Below are 25409 nucleotides of genomic sequence, written 5' to 3'. Positions count from 1 at the left end.
AGACTACAGCAGCAGGAAACTACTTCCAAATACAAATGTCTTGTACCTCCTTGTACCCCCAGGTGTTTAAAATGTGTTAATTTCCTCAATTTTACTCAATTTATCACCAGCTAACCAATTAGGAAATCCAATTACTGGCATATGAATTCTATGCAAACAGTGTCAGTGAATTAGAATATTGTGAGCATTGCTCATGAACAAAGTTTTACATAAAGCTTAACCATGAATTTAACAACCATTATTTTGTACAATATTTCATTGCTATGTAAACCTAAAAGCCTTTTTCTCCTCAGAATGTATGTTATAGTAGTTTAATGACAAAGATTCATCTGGGCTATACTATTGTAAGATCCAGCTTTTTGTTTATCCGTATTTCCATGTATGAGAAAAACGCTGATGCTTAGAAGGTGTTTTTTTTTTTAAATTTATCTTCTTCCATTTCAGTCCATCTCTATTTTTCCAATATCAGCAGCTCCCAGGCTCTTGGACCTACTTTCTGGCTGAGTGTGAAACATTTCTTAAGACCAGTCTTTAACATTCAAGGGAGTGTAAAAACACACGCACACACACACACGCACGTACATATAAAACTGTTAAGGTCAGTTCTGTGATAGAAAGTAAGGCACACTGAAGTATTTATTTAACCATTTAATAAGTCCATAATTTCTAGTGTCTCAGATGCAGTTCCTGTTGTTTCTTCAGTTGCTTTCTATCACTCATTATGTATTGTGGATACTGAGGTGTGGCAGGGTGTGGCTTGGGCACGGCAGCAGGGGAGGATGAGACACATCGGAGCTCAATCAGCTCATCACACCTGCCCCATTCAAAAGAGTGTGCAGGGACCTGGGGGCTGTTGTTGTTGTGTGTGGCTGTACCTGGAAAACTGTAGCCGACTGCTGTGAGAGAAGCAACCGGGAATAAATTGTGTTAAACGAGCGAACTATGAGGTTGGGTCCATGATTCCCGTTAGAGAGATCTACTGACTTACAGCCAGAATGAGATCAGTGAAGAATATATGGAATATCAAATGAAAATAGAATTACCAAGGTGTGTCATTTGTTTTTAATTACTAAAGCTTAAATTAGATAATTAATTATTCTCTAGTCAAATGCACTATAAAATAAAAATGTTTTTAACAACCCAAATGTGAACAATATTACTTCATTTGATTTAATTATTTATATTCACAATAAAAGTAGTCTCATGGTGCTATTGAAAACGAAAGAACCTACAATAGACAAAAGAAGTCCCATCTGTTGCTGGGTTGGGTGAGGTGACAGAAATAAGGAACACAGAGAGGCTACCAGGAACAGACAGGTTAAAAAAGACAAATGGCATTAGAGAGGGAATGGTAAGTTAACAACATGCAATCGGATTGGGAGTGAAAGAGCAGAGTTGGAGATCCACCAGCAGCCTGACCGTAAAACGAGAGAGGATTTCATCCCCTGATCCATAGCTGAGCTTTATCAAAAAGCTTTAAACTTAATATTTAGAGTAGAGAGGGTTTTTTTCCCCAACGTCATCCAATCCAAACTAGGGGCTAGAACCGACAGCAAAGCCTGAGGGGCTGAGCTGTCAGTTTCTTTGTCTGTAAGGAGAAAGATTTGAAATTAAATTCTGGATTTAACAGTGAACCAACGAATAGAAGATAATATGGGAAAATATAATCTCTCTGTCTAGTCCATGTTAGGAAATATTTTGCTTCTTGTTCAGAAGAAAAAGGCTGGATATTTGTTCAATTAGGACATAATTAGGGATGGGTACCGGTTTATGTCAGAACCGGTGCCATGATGGCACCGGTTCTGACATAAACGGTAGTAACCAGACCGAAAAGCAGCGCACATTTTGGTGCTTTATTTCGGTGCTTTTTTCCTGAGCTGTGATACACTTCTAGCCATTCATTTTACGTTTCTGAGGATAGTAGGCGGGTCCAGGTACGTACGTTCTTTTAGAGCAGAGCTACAGATTAAAAATGCCCAAGGCAAAGCGGTCAAAAGTATGGCTGTACTTCACAGCAAAATATGCAAACAAGTCTGCAACAAGTGCTTTAAGCTGATACTGTGATACTGTCAAAGGAGGTAACACCTTGAATCCGATGAAACACCTGGCGACGCATAGGGTTTTTTTTTTAAAGCTGAGAAATGCGCCGTATTTGATAGCTTGCTGCGAGACCTCACACCGAGCACATCTACTGCGGGTGTGGTGCCTGTTATCAGACCCGGAGTTAGCAACATCCCCCAAAAACCCGAAGAATAGAGTCCTGGCCCCTAGCCCTGCCAGTGTAGCAGAAATGATGACGGATGATGATGGCAGCAGCAGCAGCCGTTCTTCTCTGCGTGAGTAGCTTAATGTTGTTCGTGTGTAATTTACATTGAGTAGGCTAACCACGTTATTACATTAATGCATGTAAGGTGAACTAGCAAACATCATCATAGCTACATGCAGCTGTCTTCTTGTTTGATGGCAGATACTCCCTTCACCCTGGCCAAAAAGGCTAAAATGACCAAAGAAAAAGAGGGAAATAGCTAAACATGAGAGGTTTTTGGATAAAGTTTGTGGTTTCTTTCCATTGTTTACTCACTGCTTCCAGCCAAGAGTGATACCATTTATGCCCCATAGCTGCAGAAAAGGCTAACATTGTTATCTTTTTACAAAAAAACAGCTGAACATGAGAGGTTTTTGGACAAAGTTTGTGTTTTTTTTCCATTGTTTAAGCATTGCTTCCAGCCAAGAGTGATACCATATATGCCCTATAGCTGCAGAAAAGGCTAACATTGTTATCTTTTTACAAAAAAAACAGCTGAACATGGGAGGTTTTTGGACCAATTTTGTGTTCTCCATTCTTTAAGCACCCGTTTGAGCACCGTTTGAGCACCGGCACCGTTTCAAAAGTACCGATTTAGCACCGGTATCAGATAAAACCTAAGCGATACCCATCCCTAGACATAATGTTCAAGAATGTCCCTTTAGGTTTGTCACAGCAGTACTTAAGGCCAAGGTACATCCATCCAAATGAAGTACCTGGTAAGACAGAGATTTACCTGAGATTAAGGAATGCATTCATACCAAAAAGTTGCTTCCAGCACAGAACTCTGTGGAACTCAACTTTTGTGTCTGAGAAAGTTTCCCATTTAGATGGCCTAATTGTAGTTTATCAGATAAAGACTATTTTGTCTTTGCTGCAAAATGTGATCCGCTCTTTGGTACATTAGCAGAAAAATCATCGACAATGATGATGGCATGGGACGGCAGCTCTGACCATGTCTGCTTTAATAAAACTGGAAAGTTGAGCCAGTGCAGACTCAGCAGCACTTTCAGATTAGCATCTATGAAAATTTCTAAAGGTAATAAGTTTAACCAGGAGTTTTGCCAATAATCCACTTTTTCATTCATATTTCAATTCTCCCTGTAGATATTGACAGTTAATCATGCTATATGTTGATCAAGCCTTTTAACTGAGCTTATTTTTTGTTATCAATAATAGTTATTTATAGTTATTAGTTATTAAAATCATTTAACTGTAGTAGTAATAATATTTTACAATTATTTAAACAGGAAGGGGTGCAGAAGGCAAAGATGTCCATGTAAAGTGCAGACCTTAGTTATTTCATCTGACCTGAGCGCTACATCGTGTACGTTATGTGAGAATTCAGATAAAATTTACAATACAGTTTCTGTAAGGCAAAATAAATCATTATGTTGATTAATTATCAAGTTATTAGATCAATTATGACAAATATAAAATGTATACACATCCAAACAAACAAATGTTATTCATTTTATTACCATGAGAAGCACAAATTTGCAGGGGGGTGCAAGTAATGTACTAACAAATAATACAATGTAAGCATGGGTTTCATACATGGGATTCTCCGAAAACAGTGCAGCACTTCAGATAAAAGAAGGCTGAAGAAGAATCAGTAAGTGGTGTGAACTTTAATTTTTTAATCTTTAATTGCTAACTGCTTACGGACCTGATGAAACTGTATTGGGCTATTTTAGTCTGTGCAACTGGCAGTGAATTAACCAAAAAAAGTATTTAGTAGGGCACCTTTAGACTCAAAGTTAGATTCAGTCACTATGCAGAAGAGAGCTAAGAGATCAGCTAGCAGCAGAATACTGCTGTGCATTGCAAATAAAAAATTTAAATAAAAATAAAACAGGCAAACAAACATGCAATGCTCTATATATGAACTCTCTAGCTAGCACATGTAAGCAGGCACTGCCTGTCTTGGTGCCCTACACTGGGTTGAGAAAAAAATCAACAAGGCTCTCAAATATATTCAGCCTAATTTCTTTTAATTCATTATAATTTATACTCCCTCTGTTTTATTAGCACTTGCAATAATCATTCTATGGTCAAAAACACAGTATAAGCACATAAGACTCAACAATTCTACATTAACTTTTAAAATCCCTAATTTTACACTAAATTATTATTATATTAATATTATATTATATTGTATTATTATATTAAATAGAATTGATGTGGCCCAATTATAAAGTATAATGCAATGAAAAGGACAAAGAGTACAAAACTAAATAACAGTAACTAATTTCAAAAATTAATCTGACTGAAAAAAATGGACACATTGACACAGGTTTCAAGGAGAAGATCAACAGCCCAATGCCCCTTTGATTCCAAATGCTTTATAATCGCACCCAGTGTGAAAGCAAGATTGTTAAACACATTCCAGCCTTGGCAAATTCTTTAGCTACAGTGATGAGCACTTTGCAAATATCCTCTGTCACACAATAAAGAATCCTTTTCAAATGAGCTATGAAAAGGAAAATAAATAAGAAAGTAATTACCATTAAAAATATTAATACACAGAATGTCTCTGACTGTTCAGAGTACTCAGCTTTGATGGTGTTTTCTCTTAATTTATGTAAAATTCATTTATTAGAGCAGAATGTAGTGACTAAAGGACCATGTCCCTACTCAGACCTAAAGACTGAAAAAAACCTTCTTAGCTCACTAGTTGCCTAACATGTTAAGTGGTTTGGACAAGGCTGTAATCACAATATATACTAGGAGGAGAAGCATCTATGCAATTTCCACCAATTGTAGTATGTGTACCACAGTTCGGGGGGTAATTTATCAGACTGGTATTAGAGTATCTTGGCAGAAGCATTTGTTCAGCAGTAGGTGGTATTCTCAATATAATATATATTATACTATCTTTTTATTTATACCTAATCTGGATTAAAATGTGAGAAAATGTAAAGTTTGGATCAAATAACGGTGAGTTGTTGTTGGGAAACTTTTTTGTTGCTTCAAATCAATGAACGCTTTACTTTAGCCAGGAAAATGGAGGTTTAATGTCAAAGCATTCATTTTTGCGGGAACTATACCTTTGGAGATAAGTAATGTTTATCTAAAAAGCAAGTGCTGAAATAAGAAGTGGAAACAAAAGAAGGGATGAAGGTTAATGCAGTAAATAAATTCAATGAAATAAATAGTTGGTAAACTGAAGAAAACACAAATTTGGGCCACCATTAAGTTACATAGGTGATACAGATACACTGGTTTCATGTGTCAAATTCCAGGTGACATACATGAAACATGGCACATGAAACAAATGCAACGTGAGAACATAACATCACATTTGCAGGGGGATGATGAAATGAACATAAATACAAGAAAATCAAAAGATTATATATCATCTTATTATATATAATCTGATATATATTATATTATATATTAGATTTTATATATATATAAAACAAAATTCAGTTTTGCCCACCTGTTAAAGAGGAAAAAGTCTACATGCGGACACATAAATATTCTATACTTATTATAATGAGATGAGAAGCATCTCAAAAGATGGCTATTTCACTCATTATATCTCCTTGTTTCTATGTTATCCATTTTTTTTCAATGAGGAAATTGAGTTTCTTTTTGTCTTTGGCATCTCATAAAAAACTTTCCTTCATTTCCATTTCTGTGTACCTGTCCCAATCAGTGGAGTGAGTATTCACTTTTCAGTTCTATGTTATGTAACGCTGTAGACACTCGCAGTTTCTACAGGTGAGAAAGGCCACACTTGCGAAGCAATCATTAAAAGTAATCACAAGGAGGTTTTTGGTGCCACATGCTCTTCGCAACCATTTTCAACAAGCAATATCAAGCACCCTCCAGGAACCACTCGCCAGCCAGAAACCCTCGAGACTGGTGATGCTGTATCACCTTTAGTAGGCAGAGAACTCTCAAGCAATATGTATATGATGTCACATGAGAAGCCTCTCTAGGTTTAACTACTTTACATCTAACTGGCATCAATGGACAGAAAACCTCCATCCACTAACCATAGCCGACAAATAGCACAAACTACAAACTAGTGGAGACTTGCTTGGAAAGTAGAAAACAGGAGAGAAGTGCTTTGTATCATAAAAGGTACTTGAGTGGCCTTGGCCCACACCAGGACAACAAGGCAATTGTTCAGGGTCACTTGAAAGAGCCCTAACCACAATCTTTTTTTAAAAAAAAAAAGGCTTTAAACCTGTGGGGATCTGAATTAGCCAATTGTAAAATCAAGTCTTTTCCTAACCCCTGATTTTTCGACAATTTTTAAAATGCAGATTTTAAGTTATTTATCTGAAAAAATTTATTAATTAAAAGATAATATAGAAGAAGAAAAATGCAGTTCTGTTCAAATATTGTGAGCCGTGCAGTTCCTGTTAATTTTTAGTTAATATTTTTATAATTTTTTTCAATCCAGTCATTGTAACCGACCATTTTTAGAGGGATGTTTTTATTTAGTGAGCCACTCAAAAGCAGTCTATAAATCATTCAAGCAGACAGTCATCAAACTCATCAAAGGGCTGAAATGTTGCGTCTACACATAACTGACAATTAAGCAAAGAACCAAATTAAAACTATATCTTTGTTACTAGCAAAAGTGTGTGATTAGTTACAATTTCTTTAGTTGAATCTCTGAAAAATGCTTCTAGTCACGGTGTGGCATGTGTCCCTAATTAGTTTGAGGAAACTGGAAAGGACAAAAGAAGACGTGGCAGACCTAAAACATTATCTACAGTTGATGAACAGTATTTAAAAAAATCATGCATTTGGTAAATAAGAATATATATCTATATCTATATCTATATCTATATCTATATATATCTATATCTATATCTATATCTATATATATATATATATATATATATAAAAAACACCCAGCACGCCCCTGCGGGCGGTTTATCCTTCAAGCTCGGGTCCTCTACCAGAGGCCTGGGAGCTTGAGGGTCCTGCGCAGTATCTTAGCTGTTCCCAGGACTGTGCTCTTCTGGACAGAGATCTCCGATGTTGTTCCCGGGATCTGCTGGAGCCACTCGCCTAGCTTGGGAGTCACCGCACCTAGTGCTCCGATTACCACGGGGACCACCGTTACCTTCAACCTCCACATCCTCTCGAGCTCTTCTCTGAGCCCTTGGTATTTCTCCAGCTTCTCGTGTTCCTTCTTCCTGATATTGCTGTCATTCGGAACCGCTACATCGATCACTATGGCCGTCTTCTTCTGTTTGTCTACCACCACTATGTCCGGTTGGTTAGCCACCACCATTTTGTCCGTCTGTATCTGGAAGTCCCACAGGATCTTAGCTCGGTCATTCTCCACCACCCTTGGGGGCATCTCCCATTTTGACCTCGGGTCTTCCAGGTTATACTCGGCACAGATGTTCCTGTACACTATGCCGGCCACTTGGTTATGGCGTTCCATGTATGCCTTGCCTGCTAGCATCTTGCACCCTGCTGTTATGTGCTGGATTGTCTCTGGGGCATCTTTACACAGCCTGCACCTGGGGTCTTGCCTGGTGTGATAGACCCCAGCCTCTATGGATCTTGTACTCAGAGCTTGTTCTTGTGCTGCCATGATTAGTGCCTCTGTGCTGTCTTTCAGTCCAGCTTTGTCCAGCCACTGGTAGGATTTCTGGATATCAGCCACCTCCCCTATCTGCCGGTGGTACATACCGTGCAGGGGCCTGTCCTTCCATGATGGTTCCTCGTCTCCCTCCTCTTTCTTGGGTTTCTGCTGCCTGAGGTATTCACTGAGCACTCGGTCAGTTGGGGCCATCTTCCCAATGTATTCTTGGATGTTCCTTGTCTCATCCTAGACTGTGGTGCTGACACTCACCAGTCCCCGGCCCCCTTCCTTCCGCTTAGCGTACAGCCTCAGGGTGCTGGACTTGGGGTGAAACCCTCCATGCATGGTAAGGAGCTTTCTTGTCTTTATGTCAGTGGCTTCTATCTCCTCCTTTGGCCAGCCTATTACCCCAGCAGGGTACCTGATCATGGGCAGGGCGTACGTGTTGATGGCCCGGATCTTGTTCTTACCATTCAGCTGACTCCTCAGGACTTGCCTGACCCTCTGCAGGTACTTGGTGGTTGCAGCTTTTCTAGCGGCCTCTTCATGGTTCCCATTTGCCTGCAGGATCCCCAGGTACTTGTAACTGTCCTCTATGTCTGCAATGTTGCCTTCTGGTAGTTCCCCTCAGTTCTGACTACCTTCCCTCTCTTTGTTACCATCCGACTACACTTCTCCAGTCCGAACGACATTCCAATGTCATTGCTGTATAGCCTGGTTGTGTGGATCAGTGAATCGATGTCTCGTTCACTCTTGGCATACAGCTTGATGTCATCCATGTACAGGAGGTGGCTGACAACTGCTCCGTTCCGTAGTCGGTATCCGTAGCCAGCCTTGTTAATGATCTCACTGAGGGGGTTCAGGCCTATGCAGAACAGCAGTGGGGACAGAGCATCTCCTTGGTAGATCCCGCACTTGATGGTGACTTGTGTTATGGGCTTGGAGTTGGCCTCTAGTGTTGTACGCCACATCCCCATTGAGTTCCTGATGAAGGCTCTTAGGGTCCCATTGATCTTGTACAATTCTAGGCATTCCAGTATCCAGCTGTGGGGCATTGAGTCATAGGCCTTCTTGTAATCAATCCAGGCAGTGCACAGGTTGGTCAGTCTGGTCTTGCAGTCTCGGCTGACTGTTCTGTCTACCAGTAGCTGGTGTTTTGCGCCGCTGGTATTCTTGCCAATTCCTTTCTGTGTCCCGCTCATGTATTGACCCATGTGCCTGTTCATCTTAGCCGATATGATGCCTGACAGGAGCTTCCATGTAGTACTGAGGCAGATTATTGGTCAGTAGTTGGAGGGGACCGGTCCCTTCTTGGGGTCCTTGGGGATCAGGACCGTCCGGCCTTCGGTTAGCCATTCCGGGTGTCTCTCGTTAACTAGCAGCTGGTTCATTTGTGCTGCCAGGCGCTCGTGGAGTGCAGTCAGCTTCTTTAGCCAGTAGGCGTGAACCATGTCGGGCCCTGGTGCTGTCCAACTCTTCATACTGGAGACCCTTTCTTGGATATCTGCCACTGTGATGGTTACTGGACCCTGTTCAGGGAGGTCGCTGTGGTCTGCCCTCAGATCCACTAGCCAAGAGCATTGCCGTTATGGGTTGCGTCCTTCTCCCATATGCTCTTCCAGTATTGCTCCGTCTCCAGCCTTGGTGGTGCTGTTCTCTTATTATATATATATATATATATATATATATATATATATATATATATATATATATATATATATATATATATATATATATATATATCTATTTGGTACCACTTTACAATAAGGCTCCCCTTATAGATGCTAATAAATAGTTTATAGCTACATTATTAATTAATCTGTAAATGCTTTATAAACCATTATTAATGGTTTATTATGCATTAGTTAAAGGTGAGAAAGAGGAAAAAAACTGACCGGTTTCTTGCCAAATAGTGAGCCAAATGTGTTCACCTATATATTTCATCTAGAGTTGCTATATTAAACATTTCAGACTAAGTTACTATCCTGTAAGCACAATCAGCATTTGTAAACATATTTTTTATCATATAAAATTGTACTTCAGAAATGCATTATAAATATCCACAACTATCAATCGGAGCTTTGTTGTAAAGTGTAAAGCATAAAACCATTTATTAATGAATAATAAATATTTATAAATGCCAAATGGGAGCCTTATTGTAAAGTGTAAAGCATAACACCATTTATTAATGACTACTAAACATAAATGACAAAAGAGAGTTTTGTTGTAAAGTTTAAAACATGTCAACATTTATTAAGGACTAATAAACATTTATAAATGCCAAATGGGAGCCTTATTGTAAAGTGTAAAGCATAACACCATTTATTAATGACTACTAAACATTATAAATGACAAAAGAGAGTTTTGTTGTAAAGTTTAAAACATGTCAACATTTATTAAGGACTAATAAACATTTATAAATGCCAAATGGGAGCCTTATTGTAAAGTGTAAAGCATAACACCATTTATTAATGACTACTAAACATTATAAATGACAAAAGAGAGTTTTGTTGTAAAGTTTAAAACATGTCAACATTTATTAAGGACTAATAAACATTTATAAATGCCAAATGGGAGCCTTATTGTAAAGTGTAAAGCATAACACCATTTATTAATCACTAATAAACATTTATAAATGACAAAAGATAGCTTTGTCGTAAAGTTTAAAACATGTCAACATTTATTAATCACTAATAAACATTTATAATTGCCAAAAGTGAGTCTTAAATGTATAATGTCACCATTTATAACACTTAGACCTAAATTACAATCAGTGCTTGAAATAACATTTAACTACTGTCAAAAATGGCAATGTATTGTAAGAGTAACACATGTAACATTAAATGTGTTTTTTAAAACACCAAACAGTCACCCACTCCAAAAAAAGTTCATGCCAGACTGGTTCAAACTGGAAATATTTTTTGTATGTCCTTAAATAAGCGTCCCAGTGGTCCATCAGGGTGTCGCGCTCCAGTTCCTCCTTAAGAAAAGTCAGTTTCTCTCGCTCCTTGTTAAGAAGGGCAGTTGCAGTAGGGGCAGGATTAGAAGAAGAATCTAAAGAACAAACAATTATTAAATTACAATACTAAAATAATTTATAATCTAAACTTGGGAAACTCAAATAAAATATTGATTAAAAACGGTTACAACTTGAATTTATAAAAAGCCACTTTGTAAAAATTATGTTATATACACATGTGGTGGTTCAGACATTTCTAAAACAAGGCAAATAATTCTTATGTGTACTGCCTTACCAGGGTGTTTAATATAAATTTAATGATGCACATAAACAAAACTAAAAATATACAACTAAGTGATATCAATCGTTTGGAATAACCAATAGTAATAGAGCTATTCACATGTTATGTGATGTTAGTTAGCCACTGTAGCTAGCAGCCAAATGGCTCGGTAGCTAGCTAGCTAGCATTATACTCACCTTCATGTCTAACTGCTGACGTCGTTGGCTTAGTGCAATCTAGATCATCCAGTCTCTGCTTTTTGTATCTCTTCGAACGTGTGCTAACTGTGTAAGTCGCAGACGCACACAAATTTTTATCTTCTGCTCCATCCATGGCGCAGCAACTTGAACGAGCGCCTTCAGTGTGTCTGTTCGTGCCCCTTTGGCTTGACCTTCCAGAGCGCTCCACTGCCTGTCGCGCTCTGAGAGGAGGGGCTTTCCTTAATAAAGTTAACTGTGATTGGATGGTTGTATAAGCTCCTCTGCTTTAAATTAAATTTGTTTTCCCTCCCTTTGGCAGCAGAACATATTTTTTTAGCATGAATCCAGCGGGTTAGATCTACATAACAAAGTCGGAGATACATTATAACAGGTGAGACAATCCTCTTTTTTGCGTGGGACTATTTTTGATTATAGGACTTGTTTTATATAGCATGTGAAGTTCTTTAACTCTGAACCGATTTGCACTAGACTCCCATAGAGTATTTTACGGTGTTTCGAGGTGATAATAAAATAAATTACTCATTTTTTTCCACCAGAATGTCTTTGGGAATGAGATTGCGCGCCAGAATAGAAGGAAAACAAACTAAATATAAGGCACTAAGGCTCATTAAATGGCTGCAGAAGAAACACCTGCTAAAAAAGAAGCTTAGATGTCCTGTTTGTCACCATAAGATGAAAATGATTTCCGTGGTGAAGAAAGACCAATATATGTGGTATGTATAATGCATGATAATGTAGTGCATGTAGTAAATATAACAAAATATTTCGGTTATCAATGCAAGAGGGAGCATTAACCTCTTTTCATTATTATTTTCTTCATACTTAATTTTGTGATTATCTTTTCAATTAATGCTCTTGTTTAAGGGTCCATTTCTTTACTTAACTCATTGATATGTTCTCAGGTGCTGCAAAAGAGCAAGTCATAGGAAAGTTTCCAGAACAATTAGAACTGGCTCCCTCTTTGAGAAATCAAAAACATCTCTTTTCAGTTGGATGAAGTTCATTTACAGGTATATGTAGATGTAGACATTAATAGCAATGCACCTTTCATAATTGAACACCAATACGAGACTTGTGAAATAAAATTAGGGCCTCAGTAAGTAATAATTGCCTCAATTTCTATCACAGATTTTCACAAGGGCTCAGGCTCAGACAAATAGATATGATCGATGATGAAGTGGCTGGCAGCTCCAGAACACTAAGTAGCATGGCAAGACACATTCGACATGTTTGTATACGTGCAATTAAAAGACACAGAATAAACAATGGACACCGTCTTGGTGGTGACAGAGAATTTGTGGTTATAGATGAAAGCTGTCTCCGTCATCAGCGAAAGGTTGGTAAACTCTCAGACAGGTTTGTTAGAATCAATGCAGTTCTGAATGTGTCCTCTAAACATGGAAACCTTTACCATAAGTAAAACAAATTAGTAGAAGCAACCATCTTTTTGAATGTTTCTTTGTAGATATTCTGTTAAAATTTATTCTTTTTGTTTTCAGTATGCACGTGGACGCTTTGGAAATGCATGGAAAAGGAAGAAATGGGTATTTGGAATGATGGGAATTAAAGACAAAAGGCGAAGGCTCGTGTTAAAACTTGTTGAAAAATGATCAAGGCGCCACCTTGTTCCTCTGATCAGACAGCATGTTAAGTTGGGTAGTGCCATTATCAGTGATGAGTGGAGAGCCTACAAGAATGTTTTGACAAACATAGGGTACAGACATTACACTGTAAATCACAGCAGGTGGTTTGTAGATCCTCAATCTGGCAGTCATACACAGCATATCGAAAGGGCTTGGATGACCATCAAAGGACATGTCCGTAGACTAAGAGGAAATCGCACTGAGAAGTTGCTGGAGGAACACCTGATGGTTCTTGAGTGGTCATCTTGGCTTGGTTCGCGACACCCTGATGGACCACTGGGACGCTTATTTAAGGACATACAAAAAATATTTCCAGTTTGAACCAGTCTGGCATGAACTTTTTTTGGAGTGGGTGACTGTTTGGTGTTTTAAAAAACACATTTAATTTTACATGTGTTACTCTTACAATACATTGCCATTTTTGACAGTAGTTAAATGTTATTTCAAGCACTGATTGTAATTTAGGTCTAAGTGTTATAAATGGTGACATTATACATTTAAGACTCACTTTTGGCAATTATAAATGTTTATTAGTGATTAATAAATGTTGACATGTTTTAAACTTTACGACAAAGCTATCTTTTGTCATTTATAAATGTTTATTAGTGATTAATAAATGGTGTTATGCTTTACACTTTACAATAAGGCTCCCATTTGGCATTTATAAATGTTTATTAGTCCTTAATAAATGTTGACATGTTTTAAACTTTACAACAAAACTCTCTTTTGTCATTTATAATGTTTAGTAGTCATTAATAAATGGTGTTATGCTTTACACTTTACAATAAGGCTCCAATTTGGCATTTATAAATGTTTATTAGTCCTTAATAAATGTTGACATGTTTTAAACTTTACAACAAAACTCTCTTTTGTCATTTATGTTTAGTAGTCATTAATAAATGGTGTTATGCTTTACACTTTACAATAAGGCTCCCATTTGGCATTTATAAATGTTTATTAGTCATAAATAAATGTTGACATGTTTTAAACTTTACAACAAAACTCTCTTTTGTCATTTATGTTTAGTAGTCATTAATAAATGGTGTCATGCTTTACACTTTACAATAAGGCTCCCATTTGGCATTTATAAATATTTATTATTCATTAATAAATGGTTTTATGCTTTACACTTTACAACAAAGCTCCGATTGATAGTTGTGGATATTTATAATGCATTTCTGAAGTACAATTTTATGTGATAAAAAATATGTTTACAAATGCTGATTGTGCTTACAGGATAGTAACTTAGTCTGAAATGTTTAATATAGCAACTCTAGATGAAATATATAGGTGAACACATTTGGCTCACTATTTGGCAAGAAACCGGTCAGTTTTTTTCCTCTTTCTCACCCTTAACTAATGCATAATAAACCATTAATAATGGTTTATAAAGCATTTACAGATTAATTAATAATATAGCTATAAACTATTTATTAGCATCTATAAGGGGAGCCTTATTGTAAAGTGGTACCATATTTTTTTTTTTATTTTTTTTTTAAAAGCCTGATTTTCTGTTACTTTCCAACTCAGCAAAACTCATTTCAGTTAAAAAGATAATAAATAGCATTGCATCCACCCAAACCAAGTACCTGAATGTTACTCGATGCTGAACACAAACACTTTCATCTGTTCCACTGATTTGGACAATTAAATGGACATAAATATATGCGCCTGCTGTTCTGAGATCAGACATTGGCAAAGAGTAATATTTTTTTTACACTGATTATACAAAAGGAGCTCACAGGTCAGCACAGATGTCTTTTTTCTTTTCCTTCCTTTCTTTCTGAAGATCTTGCTGATGCTAATATGAGTGTTATACACCAACTGGACAAAAAAGCATTTAATCTGTGTTATAGATAAAACCTGGGAAAAGAAAAACATGTCACTGTCGCTGATAATGCATTAGATTTGGGAGTTTTATAGACTGCATACTTCACTGCAGAAGTATTCTAGGTTACTCTAGTCCATTGGGCATTAGACACCTCCAAAATGACTGTATAAAGAGTCTTTTAGAGACACGTTTTTTGTGCTTCATTGTGGAAAGTTACAGTTGTCATGCTTACAGACTTTGACAATGTGGCAAAAACGCACGTCAGGCAAATGTTGTCAATAAGGACTTTGTTTCCAAACTATGACAGTGAGGTAGAATGCACAATACAAGGATTCTAGCATACTTTTTATTGTTATTCATTCAAATGTTTTTTCCTGCTATGTCAAAACTGCAGCTGTGAGAAGGATTTTTGGTATAGTGGCATGTAATGTAATGTAATGTAAATTTAATGTAATTCAGATTAAAGAGCAAAGGTCTAAATTTAAAAGTCAAAAATAGTTACATTTGAAAAATAGAAACAGTTCATTTTTATTTGAGAAAAGGGAAATCACTAGCAAATAATTTGACAGAAACACAGAGCATGGTCAAAGTTGTTATAGACAGTGTTTTGGAAAATGGGTGGTTGGTTACTAATACATATTCGGCTAACAAACAGCATAATTCCTTCCATCATCTGCTCTGGTGTGGTCTCCATGACTTCCTGCTTTTGTAAAGAGTGGTCTAGCTTTTTCCAGTAATGGTGCTTTTATTTTTGACAAAAACAAACAAACATATCATACGACTGATCCATAGAATACATGTGCCATAAAACTAGAGCAATGATTTTTTTTTTTTTTTAAAGATTAAAAGGCTGTTTAAAGATATACTGGAAGCTAATTCTCTCTGAGATCATCACTGTCAGTAGCCCTGTTCACATTATTAAAGTTATTTGATTTAATTTTAATGTAAAACTATTGATTGTTGAGGCTTTTAGGCTATTGAACTCAAAGTCCTTTTCAATTTGTACAACCTGAAATGGTAAAGGAGAATTTATACCACTGAAAAACTGTAGAACCAAAGAATGACAATCTCATCTACTATACTTCCCTTAAATTCTGGGCCCAATCAAATATCGTCAGTAACTGGTGGTTAATGACATGGCTGACTGCCAGCAGCTTAAAGATGCTGTCGAAACTGAGGTCAGATGCATGTAGGCGGTGGAATTAGAGCTGCTTTGGATTTTGAAACGATAAAATCCAAGCCTCTGTGATCATGCAGCTGTGTTTTTCATACAAACTAATTGTGTTTTTCTGAACATTATTCCTTTGTTTTGTAAACTCAAGTAAATCATTTTTTAATGAAAACTGACATAAAACATGTTTGTTAATAACAATACTTATAAAAACAACAATAATAACAATGCTCAACAAGAGCTGCTGTTGCAAACGTGAAAAAAGGAAACTGGCTGACTGTAAAGGCCATAGAATATGAGTCAAATCATGTATCTATTGATGGGAGCACTGTTAACCCACAGGAAAACACTGCCACCTGGATTGAAATGTTTCAGAAGTGGACAAAAAAGGTGCCCTCTCAGGATGTTTTGAATTTGAAGGCACAAGTGGACCCAAACTATGTAACCAAAATGCCATTCCACAGCATAACAGCACCACCGCATCCTTTTGCTTAGTCTGCACATAAAAGTAGGTTTCTATGTTCACACAATATTGCTCTGCTGTGAATTTCATAAAGAAAACCTGAGTTTAGAGAAATGCAAAAATTGACATGTGACCTCATCTAAGTACTATAAAATGCTTTTTTCCCCTGTGGGAAAGCCAGTCAGTTTTAAGTTAATTAGATCATTAAATGGAAGGATGTCCATGTCACCTTCCTTTGAGGCTTTGTTAGATTATCGGATATGCATATCTATCTACCTATCTATCTATTTATATGTATACATATATCTTGTATCTTGGTCCCAGGTGTTCCCCAGGTAAGCGCATGCACTCGAACATCCATGTGATGTAAAAGAAAACACGACACAGCAGACCAGACCACCTTTTTCTGTTGCTCTGTGGTCCAGTTCTGATGCTGCATCAGTGAACTTTGGCTGTCTGTGACTCTGTTGCTGGTTTATCCTTCATTGGACCACATTTGATCACCACAGACCAGGATCATACAAGTTTGCATACCTGGTTTGGAATTCATCCAAACCAGCATACTTGTTCAGTAATTTTCTAATTGCACTGTCACAAATTTTTACATTTAACATGGTAATTGAGGCCTGTATACAGTACATAATAATTTTATTAGATGAGGTATGGCTATTGCCATCAGACAAGATCAAGATTAAATCTTAGAAACTTCCTGGTCAGAAGCTGCCATTTTATTTCCTTCTTGGTAAATGGTAAATGGACTAGTTCTTGTAATAAGTCCCCACACAGGAAGCACACAGCCTTTCTGATATGAACAGAACTGTTTGGAATCATAGAAATATGTGGAGTAGTGACAAAGACAAAGTGTGTTCATCTCTGTGATAGTGAGCTTCACCTTATACTCTCATCATAACTTATCGCTTGTTAAGCCTATGGAGAAGAACGCTGAGTCTTAGTGTGCTTTTACAAGTTTGGGGTCATTGAAGGTGGAGGACTTCTCTCTGCCATAATCTTCCATATCTGATATTGAAGTAGACAACCGAAAGGATCCAAATGTCTGGTGACTTCCCTTAAAACCCCCAGGGTGATGGCTGAGCTTTTACAGGATGACATTAGAGTATAGGAGTGCACAGGAGAAGTCAAGCACTGCTGTGAGAGTGCAGTTTATAAAAAGGATCTCCACATTCTTTATAAGGAACCATGACTAGATAGGAAAAAAAGTTTTAAGCCTAATCATCTGTTCCTTCACTCACATTGACATTTCTTTGGACTTCATATCGGCAGTTCTAGTGAAAAGATCTCCATATCTTCTCAATTTGTTATTGAATTATGAGGAAACAGACCTTACTTGGCCAATCAATTGTCAAATTACTTTTGAGCTTTGAGATTGCTTGATTTAAAACACATTGTGATGTTTTAGAGAAATAAAAAAAACCAACTGAAATTAAATTGAACTAAATTTTCATTTACATAAATTTTTATCTCTTTTATTGTTTGGTGAACTAGTGTTGACTGTCCCGGTAATTGCCAACTATGATGGACTATTTTCCTCTTTGGGGAGGGCACTAATGAAACTTTCGTGCTTTGGCTGACTTCCAGAATTTGCAATACAAATACAGAAAATAAAAAAAGCAAATTAAAACAACAACAACAAGCAAGTTTATTATTGTAAGTTATTATTTTCTGATTGAATAATTACTAACAATTATTCTGTCAATTCAATTATGAAAGCAAGAACATAAGAATAATTAATAAAAGACATAAATGTTTTTAAATTTATTGTATATTCTGATAACCCACTGATTTGTTGATCACGACTCAAAGCAATATCACAACTATGACTTACTTAATTAATTGTATGCAAAAATGTCAATTTGAGCCTGCTGAGCCTCAACACCTCCCTTTGCAACTGGATCCTGGACTTTCTGACGGAGAGACCTCAGACAGTCCAACACTGCCACACGGGGGACTGGAGACCCTCAGGGCTGTGTGGTCAGCCCACTGCTGTTCACTCTGCTGACTCATGACTGTGCTGCAATGCACAGTTTGAACCACATCATCTAGTTCATGAAGAACGTGGACAAAAAAGAACACATAATTGTTGACTTCAGGAGAGCACAGAGAGATCACTGTCCACTTAATACTGATGGATTCTCTATGGAGGTCATCAAGAGCACCAAATTCCTTGGTGTTCACCTGGTGGAGAACCTCTCTTGGTCCCTCAACACCAGCTCTATAACTAAGAAGGCCCAACAGTGTCACTGCTTCCTGCGGAAGCTGAAAAAAGCCCGGCTCCCACCATCCATCATCACCACCTTCTACAGTGGGACTATCATGAGTGTCAGGAGCAGCTGCATCATTGTCTGGTATGGAAACTGCACTGTATTGGATCGTAGTACCCTACAACAGATAGTGAGAACAGCTGAGATGATCATTGGAGCTTCACTTCCCTCCATCACAGACACCTATCGCCACCAGCATTGTGGAGGACCCTACGCACCCCTCTCACACACTCTTCATCCTGCTGCCTTCTGGCAAGAGGTACCGGAGGATTCAGGCCCTCAATGCCAGACAGTTCCTTCCCCCAAACCATCCGACTCCTGAACACTCCGTGACTGGACTGACACACACATACACACACCTTCATAAACCAAGTAACTTTTTGCACATTGCTCAGCCTTTTGCACAACCCACTGTCATTGTTGCACTTCTCTATTGCGCTGTCTTGTGCCCGCACTGCTGTTGCACTGTCTTTGTTGGTTTTTTTTTTTGTGATTTCTGCAAATTGCACTTTATGTAGTCCTGTGTTGATTGTCTGTTATATGTCATATGTAGCACCATGGACGTTGTCTGTTTCACTGTGTACTGTACCACTGCACATGGTTGGACAATGAAGCCACTTGACTTGACTTGATTTCAAAGGCTTTATACATACAATTCACATCCTTTCAGTACATTGTTGCATATATTCTGAATTGCTTTTTTTTATTTTTTATTATTTGAATCAAGAATCTCCAAATAAAAGAGCAGTTATTGTGTTACTGCTATTCTGCTCCAAGCTGGTACCAAAACGACAAAGGCCATCTACTAAAATGTGCCTATCATGCATTAGTATTGTGAGAAACTCACTAGTTAGGCTGTGAGTGCTTGCTTTTTTTAATACCAGCAGCCACGTATTAATTTGCTGTTCTCAGGAGCTACACTGTAAAAAGTGTACTACTTAATTTAAGTAGTATAACATTTTCACACTTAAAAATATTGAGTCTATAACAAAACAGGAGTAATAAGTAAATCTAAGTAATAGTTTCAATTACATCTGAATGAACTATCTAAGCAGAAATACTTCACTAATTGAGTAAATGTAACTAAAAATACTATGTGAACCAGACTGAAGACTATATATATGGCTTAATATTAACATATTAAAATACACAAATCGTATGCTTTTTTAAAAACTGGAATTTCTAACAATGACACAGAAAATGCAAGAACAACTTTCTCCTTAGAAAGAACAACATTTAAGTAACTTTGTGTGAACTGTCTTAAAACTCTAAATTCAAAATAGACGATTCATACCTCACATGAACGATTGAAGAAAGAAAAAATGAATATCAATGCAAAACATAAATGTGCAGCCAGAAGAACATCAGATCACACAATCAGTCAGACAACACTTTGAGATGATTTGGTGAAATTAACCCATAGATTGTTCATGCTTTCATAAGAGCCTCACTAATAACTGAGGTTACGCTCTGTCTCGTCTGTGTTTATCAACATAACAGTCAACGAGGTCATTAAGCTGCTTTTTAGTCTTTGGGCCTTTGTTGACAACTTCTCAGGAGTGACTTCAACAAGTATCTTTTGAAATACTTCAAAAATGTATCTTGTTGAGTTTTGGGCTATTTCAGGTCCAAGGCATAAGTTAGTCCAAGCAAGTAGCAGCAGGCTCTGCTGAGATGGATGATCTGATATCCTCGTGTTGGTGTTTGATTGATTGATTGTAAAATAAAGCTACAGCCAAGTCAGCCTGCAGCTGAAATCATGAAGCAACTGATGCATTCAATGTAAATGTGTTGTTCCCAGATCATCATACTAAATGTTGTTCCAGGTTCAACATTGCAAGTGACCAATCACATTGTTGTGATGTTATTCTTTTGCGCGCCAAGCCATTTGTGCATTTATGAAATTCCAATGTTGCAAGGACAATATCAATTCTGCTTACTGTTTATTAAAGGGTTACGGTTAGGGTTAGGGTTAAGGTCAGGGTCCGTTGATCGGTGGACAGAGGCGGTTTCTCGCAGCTTATGTACAGTTTTTTGTTTTACGCCGGTTTTTCCCGAAGTCGCAAAAGTATGACGTCACAACATTCTGATTGGTCACTTGCAATGTTGATCCTGGAACAACATTTAGTATGATGATCTGGGAACAACACCAACACGAGGATATCAGATCGTGCCTGCTGAGATACCCAAAGTGGTCGAGTAGGATGGAGCCCTCAATGAGAATTCCCACATTCCCGACTTGTCCACTTTCATTACGCTCAAGGAACAGACCCATCGTCTCTGCTGCCTGCTCTTCTTCCACATTGATGCCTTGATAGCTTGAAGTTAACCCATATGGAAAAGAAATAGTAAAAACATATATGATTTACTCATGAAAGTGGCCACTTTCATGAGTAAATCATATATAAATCATATAAGGCTTACATGATTTACTCATGAAAGTGGCCACTTTCTCATTACTTTCATATATTTTTTTAGTAAGTATACAAAACATACAAGTTTCATTATATAATTTTTCAAGGGATCTTATATGTGTTTTCACTCTTGTATGCTTTTCATACAAGTTTCATACAAGACAGATAAAAACTTTATAAGATTTATATATATCTTTTCTATATGGGAAAATTCTGTAGACACAGTAAAAGGAAACATTATTATTGCAGGTAGGGTGTCACATATTGTCCATTCAGAGATGCTCTTCTGCATATCGTGGGGTTTTTTTTCAGTTACTGTTGTCTTCCTATTAGCTCAAAGCAGTCTGGATATTCACCTCTGACATTTCACCCAGAGGCTTTTGTGTAGCTGCCGTCATAGGCAACTCTCGCATTTAAGTTCATTTTATTAGATATGTAAGGTTGAAACAATTAGTAGTTGAAATATTAAGAAATAAATCAATAGTAATTCATGTTTTGTTCATTGGATTTATATGTTTAAATGTGTTATTTTTACTAATTGTGCAATTAGATAGGAACCTTTTCTATAGTTCCGTCTGTTGTTGCTAAGAGGGTATTTTTGGCTGGCACACTCAGCAAGCTAATTGAGACGAGCCACGAGGTTTGCACGTCCACAGTAAGATAGTAAATAGTAAGATAAATAAAAGAGTGCCTTTTTTGGACCTCCCCACGATGTAAGGATTAAAGTTTTATTCCCTTTGAGTGAGGCCAATGAGGTAAATGTTTTCTTTTGTTTATTTTCGTTGTATGTAAATATGCTAGTGTTGCGTGATATTCTAGTGCAATTACCGCAGTGTGAGGTGTAATGTGTATTTTATTGATTGTTTTGTTGGAATGTTTCGCCATATATAATGCTTAGGGGCTTTATTAAGAATATTCATTTAAGTTTGTATTTCTTTTTAGTTCTGATGGCATTGTATCGGCTGTGGTTGGACATCATTACATGTTAAGGCATGTCGAAGAATCCTCCTGTCCGAAATAAATGTCAGTTAAAACACAAGGAACAAGTTGAGCTTTATTACGACTCGAGGGGAGTAACACTTTTGAACCTTCCCCGTAAGCCCTGGTGATGGTTGTGCAGAAAACTCCCAGTGGATTAACAGTTTCTGAAATATTCAGACCAGCCAATCAGGTACCAACAACCGTGTCACATTCAAAGTCTCTTGAATCACCTTTTATCCTCATTTTGATGCTCAGTTCTAATTTCACCAGGTCATCTTGATCATGCCTTGCTGCCTTTAGTTTCTGGCAGCTGTTTGGCTTATTAGATATTTACATTAATGAGCAATTTAACAGGTGCACCCAACAAAGAGGCAGGTGAGCATGCATATATTTAATTTCAGTTTATATACTCATTAAAAAGCTCTCAACTGAAGCATCATTCAGAATTGAAGCGCTAACATAATGAAGGTGCCTCACAGTCCGTACGCCTGAGTTACCTTAAAAAAAAAAACACTTTTGTGGAGTTTAAAGGTAACATGCAGATGACCTGGAGAATGAGCTATTCCACAAGCTGTTTATGCTTCAGCAAAGGTCATGAAATGCCTTTACTGGTCTGTCTTACAACAGCAAAAGCTATAATGATGTATTGTAACTCACTGAACTAGCTGAAAGAGAACTGTACAATACCTCCCACACTCACACACAGATAGCTTCACGTTTTTGCCACCAGTGAGACACAATGTCTGTCAGTAATTTGATAACAGTAGAACACACTGCCATCACTGGAAAAATGTTCATGGGTAATAGTCATTTGTTATTTTTCTTATGATGATGAAACCGCGTCTGGCTCAAATACTCTTTCTACATCTTTAAAATCATAGTATATATAACAGATTTGAAAAAATTTACCCAAAAGTTTCTGCCTTTTTTATATTTTTGTTATTAATAGAATGGGAACACACATTTTAGAGATGCAGTTTCTAGTCATGTGCGATACCACTGATTTTCTTTCCGATCCAATACCAAGTAAAATTCAGGGTGGTATCGACGATACTGATCCGATACCGATACTTTGTACAAAATTATAGCGTCATAATGATTACAGGACATCAGACTACTTGTTCTTATCATGTAATAATGCAGAATTCATCAAATAGAAATAAAAAACCTGAAGTTGTGCACTATTTGAACACCTTGCCTATCTGCAGCACTAAAGCACTCCGTGAGAGACGTCTGTTTCACCCTAGCAGCACCTGTCCCTGTCCACTCCTCCTCTTCAGTTCGCCTCAACATATGCTCGTCATATTCTGTGATATGATTTACTCTGAGGTGTTTGACAAATTTGTCGTGTTGCCACAACACCTCACTTTCTTGCCACATGTATCACTAACCATGTTTCGGTTGTTTGTGGATGTAAAATAAGTGCACACATAACTCCAATTACGCTCGACCATTATTGTGAGTGCGCACGCCAAGGGGTTGCGACACATTTATACAACCGTATTTCGCACATGACTATGAAAGGCGGAAGAGGAAGTAGTTCCTTCTAATGTAGACAATCTGAATGAAATAGGTTCTTTCCACTGTGTTCCTGTTAAAGATAAACTACAAATTTACCCTAAATTACTAAAATATCGACATTTTAATGTGAGAATCGATTCTAGAACATAAATGATTGGTATCGGAGGAATCGATATTTCAGTATCGATCCAGTTTCAAGACATCAAATGCCTGAATGTTTTTTAACAGCAAGGATACAGGGCAAGAAACTACATCCATAGTTTGACGTATATTAATTTCTTCTGATCATCTATAAGCCAACAACCTCCGCTGCCTTCAATATGACAGTATATTTTCAGTTGCCAGAAATAATGAGACCCACTATGTATGCCTTCGTCAGCACATTTATGTGAGATACACAGCATGTCTCCTTTTTGCACAGATGACTAAGGCCATGCCAGCACAAGCCTTTTTCATCAGTAAACCTTGCACCTGCTTTTTCAAAGGAGACGTAAACATACTGAGCACTCAAACTGAGACACCCACACTTTAAAAAAAAATGCTTTTAGCTTCGTATTTTTGTGACAATCTGTTAAAGACACGACAAAGACTTTGATTTTCCGTAGTCTGTCAAAGAACAAAACCAGGTTTGCTGTCCTGCCCACTGTGGGAGTGGATACCTACACATTGTTCAAACAGATTCCTCATCTTTACCAGAAAAATGGATTTGTATCTGGGAATGCTGTGGGGAGAGGGGGAGTCATTTAAACACAAGCATGCACAAAAACAGAAAGCAGAAATGGGCAGTTATAGTAGGTAGTGGAGTATGCTCTCTGGAGTAATGGAGTACAGTTTCCAAATAATTGGCATGCCAAAGCACATTACTGCTCTTTAAAATGTTCATTTAGGTGATTTTTCATGCAAACATAGCAAACAATTCAAACTTCCTGCATATCAAGTTCTATTATTGTCATATACAGGTTAAAATGGTACATCGCTATGAAATTCTTAGGCTCAGAGCCTCCTCGATGTTGCACACCACCTTTTCCCTGTATTGTCCTTTAGACGCTTTTATTGCTCTTCTGAGTGTACCGGGCTTTTCTGTACTCACAAGGATTTCCAGATATATAGGCAGCTGTCTTCGGGCTGGAGTAAGTCTGTACAGTAATTTGCAGTATGACATCATTGATGCATTTATCGATGTAACGTAGTCAGCGTAGTTGTTTTCATTTCATGTATGTTTCCTGACTTAGACTGTATCAGAGTTACTGTTGCACCTTGAAAGGGGGATAAATCAATAAAGATGCTTGGACGTGATGCTTCTCAGTCAACAGCTTCATTGTGAATGACCTAGAAATACAGACATACATACAAAAGTATGAAACAGCTTAACAACGATGCACATTTTCTGTTAGTTCAAAAAAACAACATCTCAAGGCAGTTTTCTTTCCTTTCACTTACAGGCAGTGTTGGGACTAACGCGTTATTAAGTAACGCGTTACAGTAACTATGTTATTATTGTGGTAACGAGCACAGTAACTAGTTATTATGCCAAAACCAGGAACGCGTTAGTCGTTACTGGGATTTAGATAGGCTCGTTATTCGTTACATCGTGTGGTGGCTATGCGGAGCTTCCACAGATTCAGTAACATTAGCAAGTGGTGGAGGCCAGCAGGTGGATGAAGGAAAAGGGAGGCAAGAGGAGAGACCCGAAGCGGCCGCTGGTCCGAGTGTCAGGTGAACTGAACTTCAGGTAAGAAGTTATAACCTGCAGTCCATCTGGGTCAGATATAAACCAAGTT

General features: G+C 37.6%; 1 long non-coding RNA gene and 1 pseudogene across 1 annotated transcript; one reads left to right on the top strand and one right to left on the bottom strand.

Moving 5' to 3' along the window:
- Nucleotides 1–10595: 10595 nt before the first annotated feature.
- Nucleotides 10596–11605, bottom strand: LOC146719073 (uncharacterized). Its single transcript, XR_014920948.1, has 2 exons — nucleotides 11302–11605; nucleotides 10596–10919 (listed from the first exon to the last, which is right to left on the bottom strand). It is a non-coding gene; the product is annotated as an uncharacterized LOC146719073 (long non-coding RNA).
- A 145-nt stretch (nucleotides 11606–11750) lies between these two features.
- LOC146719072 (uncharacterized) lies at nucleotides 11751–13535 on the top strand (annotated as a pseudogene).
- Nucleotides 13536–25409: the final 11874 nt, after the last annotated feature.

The sequence above is a fragment of the Copadichromis virginalis genome, linkage group LG1, assembly GCF_057382275.1.
Source record: "Copadichromis virginalis isolate Kocher_CV1m ecotype Utaka linkage group LG1, C_Virginalis_male_GT1.1, whole genome shotgun sequence".
Lineage (NCBI taxonomy): Eukaryota > Metazoa > Chordata > Actinopteri > Cichliformes > Cichlidae > Copadichromis > Copadichromis virginalis.
The sequence above is the reverse complement of the archived record's forward strand: the minus strand, read 5'-3'. Positions and strand labels throughout refer to the sequence as shown.